Source organism: Cherax quadricarinatus, chromosome 52, assembly GCF_038502225.1.
Source record: "Cherax quadricarinatus isolate ZL_2023a chromosome 52, ASM3850222v1, whole genome shotgun sequence".
Lineage (NCBI taxonomy): Eukaryota > Metazoa > Arthropoda > Malacostraca > Decapoda > Parastacidae > Cherax > Cherax quadricarinatus.
This window is the reverse complement of record NC_091343.1, coordinates 6,670,690-6,684,599: the sequence shown is the minus strand read 5'-3', so window position 1 is coordinate 6,684,599 and position 13,910 is coordinate 6,670,690. Positions and strand designations below refer to the sequence as shown.

Below are 13,910 nucleotides of genomic sequence, written 5' to 3'. Positions count from 1 at the left end.
GTCTCAATATTCATGCCCTTCTCAACAAGATCAATGCAGCCGAACCATCATTAAAGATTACACTTGAACTGCAGAAGGATGGCAAACTTCCTTTCCTCGACGTTCTACTGTGCAGATCTCCCGACAGTGACAAACTTCTCTTCAAAGTGTATAGAAAATCTACCAACAAGGACGATCTTATACACTTCTATTTACACCAAGACACCCGCACTAAAAGAAGAGTCCTCACTGGCTTCTTCTTAAGAGCTCTTCGCATCTCCAGCCCTTGTTTTCTTGAAGAAGAATGTATTTACATAACACAAGCCTTTACACGTCTTCAGTTTCCACCTTTCTTCATCCGAGATTGCAGACTCAAGGCACAAGCTATCCTCAACAAACCGTCCATAGAACAGCCCTCTAAGCAGTTCACAGTGCTCCCATGTGGTGATGTTGCCACAAATACTCGCCGGGCACTTGCTAAGAGTAACATCAATGTTTCCACCACAAACACATCATCTATCAAAGATCTCACTACGAAACGCAGCCCCACACCTCTTACTTCCACAACAGGCGTCTACACCATCCCCTGTGGATTTTGTCCCAAGAAATATGTAGGCGAGACAGGCAGAGATCTTGCGGTCCTCCTGAACGAGCATCGAAGTGCCTGTAACAGAGACGATTTAAGGTACGCTTGTGTCCTTCACAGAGACTCCACGGGGCATTTGATGAACTGGGATGAGGCACAACTCGTTCTCACCGAGCCAGACCTCAGACGCCGACGGTGCCTAGAAGCCTCACTAATCGCCGTCACCGACACAACAGAACGCAACACTGGAAACCACAAAATTTCTAAAACATTAGCATACATGATACTCAAGCAGGCTAAGCACCACCAACCCAACAACACAGAAGTCACATTATCTCATCGTCTACCCGTCCTCATCCCAACATGACATTCTTCAGGTCACCATGCGTCACTCACACCTCACTCTCCGCCTATATATAATGTATTTCTACCTCTGTATGTTAGAAGTGATCAATGTCCTAGGACCGAAACGTTTTCTAATAAATCTGTATTTGCTTACATGTCTTTCTAAACCACACTTATCTTTACCCTCCTGTACTTTTCTTAACAGCTCTTACACTAATACTATTTATTTTGTAATTTAGAAAGCCTGGCCCGAGACCGGGCCGCGGGAGCGATGACCCAAGGATCCATTCAGACATAACTGTGATCCAGCCCTTCGGACAATCATCGTAACGGGGTAACAATTGCCACCATGGTTCTACGAGGAATTATAATCCCATTTCTCAACAAAGACTACCAGTTCAATCAGCAAGCAGTTATTTCCATCATATTAAGAATTCGTAACTCAACACACTGTCCTTAATGCTTCATAATGTTTTCAATGAAAACCAGATTTTCGTGATTCGCGGCTTCAGTGTACATAATTTTCGATTCTTGCATTTTACAAAATATGAGGAAACACTCAGTTTACATTCGTCTCCAAATGACTCTCATTATTATGGTGTACAATATGCACCAAAATTACGAGGCTAGAGTATTCCTCAACACTAGGGAAGCCGATTCAGCATCAAATTCTCGGAAGACGGATGGGGAAACCTGGAGGCGTATATATACACCAAACTCGCCTATTGGATAATGACCTTTCTGCACCAAGTTACAAGGCCAAGGATTAGCCAATACAACACAGCCACCAAAACAATGAGGGGCCGGTATAGAGCTATCATGCCGCCGCACTCTCAGAAGAGGGGTGTATATATATGATGGGATCCCAGTATAAAAGGAAGGAGCCGGGTTCCCGGTAAAGAGAGTATAAGAGAAAACCTGGAAAAGAGATTAAGAGGAAGACAGTGGTGCGAGCTGTGCTCTTCAGCATCAAGGGCCGGTCTTGCATGCGCCTGCAAAGTAATGAAGGGTTACCAACGTCATAGTCACGAGAGGTGGTGTCAACATATTACGATCAGTGTCAAGTAAATTAACAAATGGAAGCATACTTTGCAACTAGAGAGCACTCGCTAATTCTGACTCTATTCCCACCTACAAGTTTTCCTTCCCACGAACCACATTCCTGTCACCACCACATTCTATATATTACAGCTCTTAATTTTTCCAGGGATCACCGCCCACGAGGCCCACTCTCAGACCAGACTTTCTAAATTAGAAAGGAAGCCACAAAGAATAACAACTACTAAGAAACACACACACACACACACACACACACACACACAAAAACTGAATACTTAATAAACGTGATGAAAGTAAGACACATGTGCAACATCTGGGTATCTTTATTGTAGACGTTTCGCCATCCAGTGGCTTTATCAATACAAATTCTAGGACATAACTTGAAGACAGTAGAACTATGTACATAGTTCTACTGTCTTCAAGTTATGTCCTAGAATGTGTATTGATAAAGCCACTGGATGGCGAAACGTCTACAATAAACATACCCAGATGTTGCACATGTGTCTTACTGAATACTTAATAAACGTAAAGATTTGCAATATATACTTCCCATCTAAAGTGTTTATGGCACAAAGAAAAAGAACAGACTAACAATCCTGCCAGCGTGCATGCATTATATATACATTATATATATATATGTCATGCCAAATAGGTAAAACTTGCGATTTTGGCTTAAATAGCAACCCTCTTCTTGCCGAATAAGGCAAGAGAAAACTTGTGTATGCAATAATTTCGCAGCAAAACCATTCTGAACCAAACGAAAAAAAAATATTTCATTGTGTTAGTATATTATTAAATTATTGTAAACTTATCAAAACTATATTTAGTTGGATTAGGCTAAATTAAATTGAACTTGTTATAATAAGGTTAGGTAAGTTTTCTAAGGTTCTTTTAAAACAAAATTATTTAAAAAATATATATCTTTAAACGCATAAGAGAAAATTTTAGAAAGGACTTAATTTTAAATGAGTTCTTGCTAATTGACCAGTTTTACCTATTCGGCGCATATATATATATATATATATATATATATATATATATATATATATATATATATATATATATATATATATATATATGTCGTGCCGAATATGTAAAACTGGTCAATTAGTTTCTCTTTTAAATTTAGTAATTTATACGGGAGAAGGGGTTACTAGCCCCTTGCTCCCGGCATTTTAGTCGCCTCTTACAACACGCATGGCTTACGGAGGAAGAATTCTGTTACACTTCCCCATGGAGATAAGAGGAAATAAACAAGAACTAGAAAGAAAATATAAGAATACCCAGAGGGGTGTGTATATATATATGCTTGAACATGTATGTGTAGTGTGACCTAAGCGCAAGTAGAAGTAGCAAGACATACCTGAAATCTTGCATGTTTATGAGACAGACAAAAGACACCAGCAATCCTACCATCATGTAAAACAGTTACAGGTTTTCGTTGTACTTGTCGTGCCGAATATGTAAAACTGGTCAATTAGCAAGAACTCATTTAAAATTAAGTCCTTTCTAAAATTTTCTCTTATACGTTTAAAGATATATTTTTTATTAATGTTAATGTATTTTTTTTTAATTTTGCTCCAAAAGAATCTTAGAAAACTTACCTAACCTTATTATAACAAGAACAATTTATTTTAGCCTAACCCAACTAAATATTTTAGATTTGTTTACAATAATTTAATACTAAACAAACACAGTGAAATATATTTTTTTTCGTTAGGTTCAGAATGATTTTGGCAAAATTATTGCATACACAAATTTTCGCTTGTCCTATATGGCAAGATGAGCGTTGCTATTTAAGCCAAGATCACAAGTTCTGCCTATTCGGCACGACACATATATATATATATATATATATATATATATATATATATATATATATATATATATATATATATATATATATATATATATATATATATATATATACACGCACGCACACAAACGCACACTCGACCTTACGACACTGGAGGACAGGAGGGACAGGGAGGACATGATAACGACATATAAAATACTGAGAGGCATCGACTAGGTGGACAGAGACAGGGTGTTCCAGAGATGGGACACAGCAACAAGGAGACACAACTGGAAGATGAAGACGCAGATAAGCCACAAGGATGTTAGGAAGTATTTCTGCAGTCATAGAGCTGTCAGGAAGTGGAACAGTCTGGAAAGTGAGGTAGTAGTGACAGGTACAATACACAGCTTTAAGAAGAGCTACGATAAAGCTCGTGGAGCAGGGAGAGAGTGGACCTAGTAGCGACCAGTGCAGAGGCGAAGCCAGGAGCTATGAATCGACCCATGTAACCACAATTAGGTAAGTAAACAACACACACATACATTACGCAAAAAACGCAAACCAACCACAGGGGGAGTTGAATGGTAGCTCGGCTTTTTGTGTTGCAATCAACACATCAAGTGCTTGCAATGTTGTAGAAAAGAGGAGGAGGTCTAAGTAAATACGATCACAGGAAGTGCTTTTGCTGGAATGAGGCAGGAGGCAGGAAGTGCACCGAGGCATACCAGTACCCATAGCCAGAAAGGCTGAGTATCATAGCTTTAGAAGACAGCCAGCCCACAAGCACTAACAATGTAGTAGTAACCTAACGAACGTTATATGGCAATTATCAAAAATTCGGTCAGACTACACTGTGATATAAATGACTTTACATACCAAATATAGATATCACTGGCAATTAGATTAGGAGTTTCTGCACCTCTAGAAAACGGGTCCATTTAAAGGAACTCATTTAAAGGGAGACATCTGTAATTTATCCAAAAGGAGACAGCCCACAAGCTTCTGAGGCAGATGCTGGATACGATATAAATCACTTTACATACCATATACAGATAGATCTGGTAACTGTCTTAGGACCACTCCTCTTTCTTATCTACATCAATGATCTACCGAATGCATCACAGCTACTCAAACCCATATTATTTGCAAAAGACACTACATACGTCTTCTCCCACCCAAACCCAGTCATACTAGCAAACACTGTCAATGCCGAATTGCAGAAAATATCTGCCTGGATGATGACTAATAAACTTACCCTGAATACTGATAAAACCTATTTCCTTCAGTTTGGAAACAAAGCTGCAAATGATCCAATTAACATAACGCTAAACGGATCATCAGTCACAAGACTTACAGAGGGAAAATTCCTAGGTATCCACCTTGACAGTAGCCTTAAGTTCTGGACACACATACAACAAATCACCAAGAAAATCTAAGACTGTAGGCATACTATCAAAGATACAGTACTACGTTCCATAATCAGTTCTCCTGGCACTGTACCATTCACTCATATACCCTTATCTCACCTATCGAATTTGTGCATGGGGATCAACAACATTCAATCACCTAAGACCACTAATAACCCAGCAAAAGGCAGCAGTCAAAATGATAACAAATTCCCACTCCCGCCAGCATACTCCACCAATTTTCAAAAGTCTGAATCTGCTCACCATTAAGAACATCCATACTTATTAATGTGCCTACTATATACACATAACAATACACGCAAATATAAACCCTCCACTCAAACTTCTCCTCACCAACCTTAGCAGGACCCATGACCATAACACAAGACACAGATCTCTTTTTGATGTACCTCGTGTCCATATCACACTGTGATATGCACATAAAGGGTCCCAAAATATGGAATTCATTACCAGAAGATACTAAAGTAACCCGGTCTGAAAATCAATTTAAGCCTCTTCTCAAAAGCCACTTAATCACCCTAGACTAAATGCTAAATACTCAGTACACACTTACTCACTTATGTACTCCCACATCATAATTTCAACAATTACTTTGAACCTTTTATCCATTGTTGACAGGAATATAATTGAATCATTGTTTTCACAAAAAGCATTTTTGAATATATGAATATATCTTTTGTCTTATATAAATTAGATTCACTTATAATTAATAATCTACTGTATAACTATGATATAATTAATATTCTACTGTACAACTATGACATAATTCTTTGTGTTAAGTAGTCTGTAAGCCAATAATGTTAAGTCGGCCCATAATGCCTAGGCATAATAGAGGCTCTCTTTGCACTGCAACCCATTATTGTAAATACAAAATCTCAATGTACTGTTTGCAAAGACATAAATAAAAAAAAATAAACAGATAAATAAATCTCTAGAAAACGGTTCCACTTCAAGGAAGACATCTGTAATTTATCCCAAGGAAACCACCATAGTTTATCTATCCCAAAAGATTCTGAGGCAAATTTTGGTCTAACCATTAGAAAACAAGCAGGAAATACAGCCCCTAGTTCCTTATTGTGGAACTACACGTAAGACAATGCAACGCATTCGTATAAGAATCCAAATTTTGGCTATGTACAAATAACTCTACTAAAAAAATATAATTTGAACCTGCCAGTGTTACTGTATAATGAACGCTTATCACATTTTATAATTGCCAAGTTTACAATTTTCCATTCAGGCCAAGAGGAACAGGGGATAATGAATCTTGCTCCTGACCAATTTGCCGAGTTATTGCAGGCTCTATTGTGGCTGAAAATCGCATTCAGTTTCTGTGCAGTGCATATCAAATGAGAGTGTTGTGATATCCTACCATCTAGAGGTTTGCCAGTGTGTACCACACAAGATAAGTTGCAACCACTGAAACAAATTCTGTCAACACCAACACACTGTTGAGGAGAAGTCTTTATCAGAATGCTTCTAACAGTCTGTGAATTCTTAAAAGCTACTTCTCACTGTAAGGGAGAACCAGCACATTCTTGATCTGAGGTGTTATCCTAGGATTAGCTTTATGTTAAGTTTTCCTAGCTGCCAACAATGCTGATACAACAAACTCCTTAGAGTACTGCCATTTCATGGCAATGTCAAATAGTTTCCTAATTCCTTCATTGAGGAACTCTGGGCACACTTGGTAAGCTCTCAGAAACATAGAAAAACACTCCTTTTAACTCTTGTCTCATAGAAGGCCACCAATGTGTGCTCATACTCTTACCATTCCAACCATGAAACAACAAGAGTTAAAAGGAGTGTTTTTCTTACTACAATATCAGTGCTTGTGGGTTGGATGTCTTCTATTGCTATAATATTCAATGTTTCCAATTATGGGTATTGGTATGCCTGGGAGGCACTTCCTGCCTCCTGCCTCCAACCTCTTTGCTTCATTCCAGCAAAGGCACTTCCGGTATCTTCTTGGACCTCCTCCTATCCAAAACTGCAAGCTCCTGATGTGCTAATTGCAACATGAAAGGTTTAGAACTATAACTCAACAAAGCCCATGGTTTATATATATATATATATATATATATATATATATAGATATATATATATATATATATATATATATATATATATATAGATATATCCTAGGTAGTAGGTTGGTAGACAGCAACCGCCTAGGAAGATACTATAGTCCTGCAGAGTGTAAAACGAAAGCCTGTAATTGTTTTACGTGATGGTAGCATTGCTCGTGTCCTTTTTCTATCTCATAAACATGCAAGATTTCAGACTTCTACTGACACTTAGGTCACACTAAACATGCATGTACAATCATATATACACACTCCTCTGGGTTTTCTTCTGTTTATTTTACTAGTTCTTGTTCTTGTGTATTTCCTATCTCCATGGGGAAGTGGAACAGAATTCTTCCTCCGTAAGCCACGTGTGTCGTAAGAGGCGACTAAAATGCCGGGAGCAAGGGGCTAGTAACCCCTTCTCCTGTATATATTACTTACTTTCGGGCCACCCTGCCTCGGTGGGATACGGCAGGTGTGTTGAAAGAAGCTATATATATATATATATATATATATATATATATATATATATATATATATATATATATAATCAGCCTCCACCATGTATTAGAGGAATTGCCAATAGGTCCCTCCCTGTCTTCCAGAGGAAACTGGACAGATACTTAAAGTCAGAGCCGGATCAGCCGGACTGTGGTTCGTAAGTTGGACTACGTGTGACCAGCATTAACAGCCTGGTTGATCAGTCCCTGATCCACCAGGAGGCCTGGTCGTGGACCGGGCCGCGGGGGCGCTGATCCCCGGAATACCCTCCAGGTAAACCCCAGGTATATATATTCCTGAGTGTTGATCCTCTCCACACAGACTTTACAATGTGTGTCGTCTCCTGGAGTTGCTACATCCACTGCCACATGTACAGCTAAACTGAACTAATCCTGACCACCACCGTCTCTACTCTTTTATTTCCACCTTCCTTACCATAAATGTTTCATCTTTTTCAACCTTATTATAACACTATACAGATTTACTATTTCCTAACTTACCTTTCTCTCTGAATTAATGTTTTACATTTTTAATTGCTAATTTGTAATCTGCAGTCTGTGTTTTCTTGCGCTCCTGAATAAATAAAATGAGATCTCCCCCCCCCCCAAAAAAAAAAAAAAATTAAAATAAACTGAATTCCTTTATGGCAAAAGCTAAATACAGAATGAGTAAAAATAGAAGAAATACAATTAAAAGTGATGGTAGGAAGGTGGCCTCGTGAGCGCCACTCTCCAGGAAGGTAACTTAATAACCATATAGTCACACCTCAGTTGATTTTTGAACACACCGAGGTAGAGTAACCAAAGAGGAAAACACTTTCACAGTCATTCATTCAATCACTGTCTTGCCAAAAGCGCTGACTTCACTGTTCAGATGATCCTCAAAACAGTAACATCCCCATCTCTCCTTCAGATTGCAAGTACTGTTGTTCGTACCTCCAGAACTCAAGTCGGGTTAACCAGTTTTCTTGAATCCCTTTATAAAAGCTACCCTGCTCACATACTAACAGAAAATCAAATAAAAAAAACTAGCCTTCAGTCACTCCTGTCTAACATGTTCACACATGCCAAAAGAGAAGTGTATATTTTGGCGATCAAACAAAAACGAAGAACCACGGAAAAAATGGATTTAGTGCATACACAATAAAACCAACGTTCTGGTTGAATCTTAACGTTGTTTTCAATCATCAATAATAGTAACAAAACAGTACTTGACCAGCCGGGCTATTGTTCGAACGTTGGATTGCGTGCGGCTGACAGTAACAGCCTGGTTGATCAGGCCCTGATTCACCGTGAGACCTGGTCACGGATCGGGCCAGAGACGTTGACCCCGAGAACATCCTCCAGGTATACTCCAGCAGTCTGGAGAGCTCCACAATCATCACGAGGAAGCTGACCGCATGTCAACAATTGATAAAGTGTATGTAGAATGTGGTTTATCCTATAATAAGCAAAAGATATCCGCCAATATTCTTATCTGGAAATACTCACTGACATTCAAACCTTCCGTGTTACCTCCCGGTATCTGGTGGGGCAACCAGTAGTATCCCAGTAATGCTGCCAAGATATAAAACACCAGAGCCTCTATACCCAGATGAAAGTATCTAAAGGAGAAAGAGAAACCAGTTAAAATCTGGATGAAGAGACGTAATGCTGACAGTTATGGGCACGCAGCCAGTCCTCTTAATCACACGCATCATTTAACTGTTGTAAAAGACAGTCAAATGGAGGACTGATGAAGGAACCTTAAGCCGTCTAAATCTCTCTTTTTCCTACCACGTCTATTTTATTTTTATAATTTTTCCCGTCGTTGTGTATTATAATCGATTACTTTTTTTATGGACAGGACAACCTAACCTAACTTAACCAAAAAAATTGCTGGAAACATTTGTTTGTGAAAAAAGCCACACATATTTTTATGAGTTACGAGGGTGAGTTTTGGTATAGAGAGACAATATGCAGAACAAGCTTATATTAGGATTAAATTTCTCTGTGCAGAGCAAAACAGTCCCTACAAAAGCTTGTTTTGCCCACCGTGTCGTTACACCCAATTAGGTGTTGAAACAATACAGACTTGGCCACTTTGTCGCCCCACTTGTTACAACACACTAACAAGAATCAGAAGCCAAGAAGACATAACAAGCAGCAAAAAAGACTTCATGGTATTTTATGGCAAAAAATCGATGTATGATTTCCCCTAGTAAGATAACAATAACAACCGTCTGAAGAAACTATATACCACGGTATGGTCGAGATTCCACCCAGGGCTCCGTCTTGTAACAAATGTGCCAGAAGACCTGAGTGTGACGGCACTCCAGTTGCATACATCATGCACGTGAAATATACAACAGTTTCTCTGGAATAACCTTTTACAAAGACGTAAAGAGAAGCGCCCGACTGCAAGAATAATATGTTTCGCTATTAGCGGACTGAGAATGATGTCCACAACAAACCTTGTGCTCTATGACCCACATACGTTCGGCGCTAAACATATAATCACAATAACCAAAAGCGTAAATTGAGGACATTCTACCTTATCCAGCTGCCATGAAGGACACACTGAATGTCACAAGCGACTACTACATAATCCATACGCATGACAGAGACATCTGCAAGGATTTTGGAGGGAAACCAAGGAACCTTAACAGCCTTCAGCTGCTTCACTACACAACGTCACTGACGAAGAGATCACCCGACACTTGATCAGAGTGGTATGGGGAGTACAGCAAACCTTACAATGCTGCAACATAATAATCTGCTTCAGCACTGAAAATTAATATAAAGTAAAAAAAAAAATGATAAAGCCCCGTAACATATTAAGGCAGAGAGTACAAAGCTCATGCTAAATCTGTCACGTGGCTGGTCAACAATCATATAACAACATGTCGGTTCTCTGAACCATTCATCTACAGAGTACAAAGCTCATGCTAAATCTGTCACGTGGCTGGTCAACAATCATATAACTGTAAATGCATATACCCGATCAAAATTACAAATTATCCAAACTTTTCACCGGAAACCCGACTTAGGAGAGGAACTTTACGATAATGCTTCGATTCACCCAGGACCGAAACGTCATCATAATGTGACTTTTATTCTTTACATAAATTACCAGCGTCTAGTTTCAAGGTCTGGATTGTGATCAGCATAAATAGTCCAGTACCTCTGCAGCCAGTGCTTGCTGGAGCTAGGAAGGTGATAGCTGCCTCACTGGTGCTATCATTATCTTGATGAAGGTAACATCATGCCTGCCAGGCTACACCACCAGTTATTCTCTCTTCTTCACTTCCTCCCCAACTAGTCTTTCACGGTACATTGTATCATTTTCTGCATCAAGAGACCAAAATCAAATATCAGCTAATCTAGAATGAGTTAACCTTGATTAACCAATATTTACAAAGTTAACCGCCATTATGGAAAATACATAAGCAAGAGAGTTGAGACGAGTTGTACAATTTACAAAGCACTATAACTGTGATTATTCAACTCTATTAACATAATTTGCAAACATTAATAACTCACTGCCATCATTACTTATGTTCAATAAACTTAACACCTCACTACGCTTAATGCAAACTGCAGCTACGTGACTAAGTTGCCATCATGTTACACATGTAATCACAACATAAACAAAAAATTATATCAATTAGTCGCAGTCATAACAATATCCATAAATGATCCAAGCCATGGGCAATAAGTCACACTATTTAGACACTGTGACCTACCCGTGACCAGTTTCGAGAGTTCTTCTACTTCCGCAGCGTGGCTCTGGACCAGGCTAGTCTGGCGCTTGGCTGGTTAACCAGGCTGTTGATGCCGACGGCCCGCTGGCCCACATATTCCCCACAGCCTGGTAGGTCTGGAACTTGGTTATATACAGCACTAATTGGCGACTGTTACGCATGAAATCACAAGTGTATTACAGCTCTTGTGTAAATGAGTTTAGCGCCAAATCCAGGCATTAAAACCACATTTTCGACTGCCAAACTTTTCTACCTAACCCATCTTCGAGAGTGTTATACATTTATTAGAACAGTTGTGAAAAAAAAAATCATTACTGCATTTGTTATCAGTTAATCAAGCTAGAGTTGAGTATAATTACATCAGTGACCTTATTCCTTGGACAAACCTTACATTTCAAAGCCTTTCCCAGCCGGGAGTGAAGAGTGAAACAGATACAACACAGACCTACGGACATACAACATACAAGCAGGGAGATACAACATACACCCAATGAAATACAACACACATCCAAGGAGATACAACATACATTAATAAATCACATATGCAACACCTGGGCATCTTTACTATTAGATATTTCGCTTACGAAGCAGGACCCATCAGTTTAACGCAGACGCACGAGGAGGAAGATTTATTTACTGGAGCCAGAGGAAGGTGCAGCAGCTGAAGACATCGCTACATGAGGGCTGGATCCACCAGTAGAAGGTCAGGCACATAAGGAGGACCAGAGATTTACCAATGGAATTGTATGAGATATTCACTGCACCAATTTTCGTTGGTGTTGCTTTGTCAGATAAGCATTATTAGATCAGAAGTATAATATACATAATATCCTTTAACTGCTGTACCTCTCCTCTAACTCCAGTATCACTAACCAGTCCTGTAAACAATTAAGTTACTTCTTCATATACGGTTTGCAACACATTTCTAAGTTAGGTTAAGTTGTCTTTTATCCATAAAAAATTATAACATACCACCAAGGAAAAACTATAGATATAATATAAAAGGTGATTAAAAAAAAAAAAGACTGGCGCGAACAGGAAACTGGTAGCCAGTGTGCGTGGCTACAGCAACACATGACACAGTCATCCATTTCAGTGTTTTACAACAGTACCATAAAGTTTGTGGTTAAGAGGACGGGTTAGTATATCAGTCTCCATCCTCATGGAGATATCAGAGTGATGGTCTACTGTGCTATCAATCTAATATAGAATCACGAGTAAAGATGTCCTGGTGATGCACACGTTACTATTCATCAACTTGTAGGTATTGTTTACCACTGATCTAATGATACAATATACAAAGAAAACGATACAATATACAAAGAAAACGATACAACATGCAGAAAAAAGATACAATACATTCACAGACCTACAACATACATCCAGGGAGATAAAACATACAGTTAGAGAAAGATAGAGCATATAGCTAGGGAGATACAATATACAGCCAGGGATATACAATATATAGCCAAGGAGATATATAGCCAGAGAGATATAACATACAGCCACGGACATACAAGAAGCGAGATACAGCTCACAGTCAGATACAACATACAGCCAGAGAAGTGCGGGCGCGTGCGCGCACGCATGCACGCACGCACACACACACACACACACACACACACACACACACACACACACACACACACACACACACACACCATATACAGCCAGCAGTTCCCCTAATCAGTCAGTGATTTCAGGTAATCCAGGTATATACAAGCTGAGGAGAGAATAACCTGCGCTGGTTCACCCTCCCCTGCCCTGACGTCACTCACGAATAATAGAAACTGATTGTTTCGTTTAGCTGTGACGTCAGCGAGCGCTAAGTCCACTAATATTCCAACCCTGTAGCACACCTCTGACCAGTTTCCAGAGTTACTCTACTCTGGAAGCCAATCCGGGGGCCAGACTTCAGTGTTGACTGCCTGGTCACCCAGGAGCCAGGTCATTAAGCAAAACTCATGGGTATAAAGTGAATAAGATGCCGACCCCTGGAGCAGTCAACCAAACCTAGATCTATCGATCACACACACACACACACACACACACACACACACACACACACACACACACACACACACACACACACACACACACACACACACACACACACTGGAAAACTTCATGTGCCAACACGTAAGGGACACTACAAGAGAGAGAAGAGAGGATGAACCAGCAAGGCTGGACTTAGTATTCACCTTGAGTAGTGCAGATATCGAGGACATCACATATGAAAGACCCCTTGGGGCCAGTGACCATGTGGTTTTAAGCTTCGAATACACAGTAGAGCTACAAGTGGAGGGAGAAGCAGGAAGGCCAGGACGAATGAAGCCAAACTACAAGAAAGGGGACTACACAGGAATGAGGAACTACCTGAACGGGGTTCAGTGGGACAGAGAAC

At 39.6% G+C, this 13,910-nt stretch overlaps 1 protein-coding gene across 5 annotated transcripts in view; it reads right to left on the bottom strand.

Moving 5' to 3' along the window:
• disp (RND transporter family member dispatched) overlaps positions 1-13,910 on the bottom strand; it is a 753,128-nt gene that overhangs the window by 659,901 nt on the left and 79,317 nt on the right. The gene's annotated exons all lie outside the window — the stretch shown is intronic.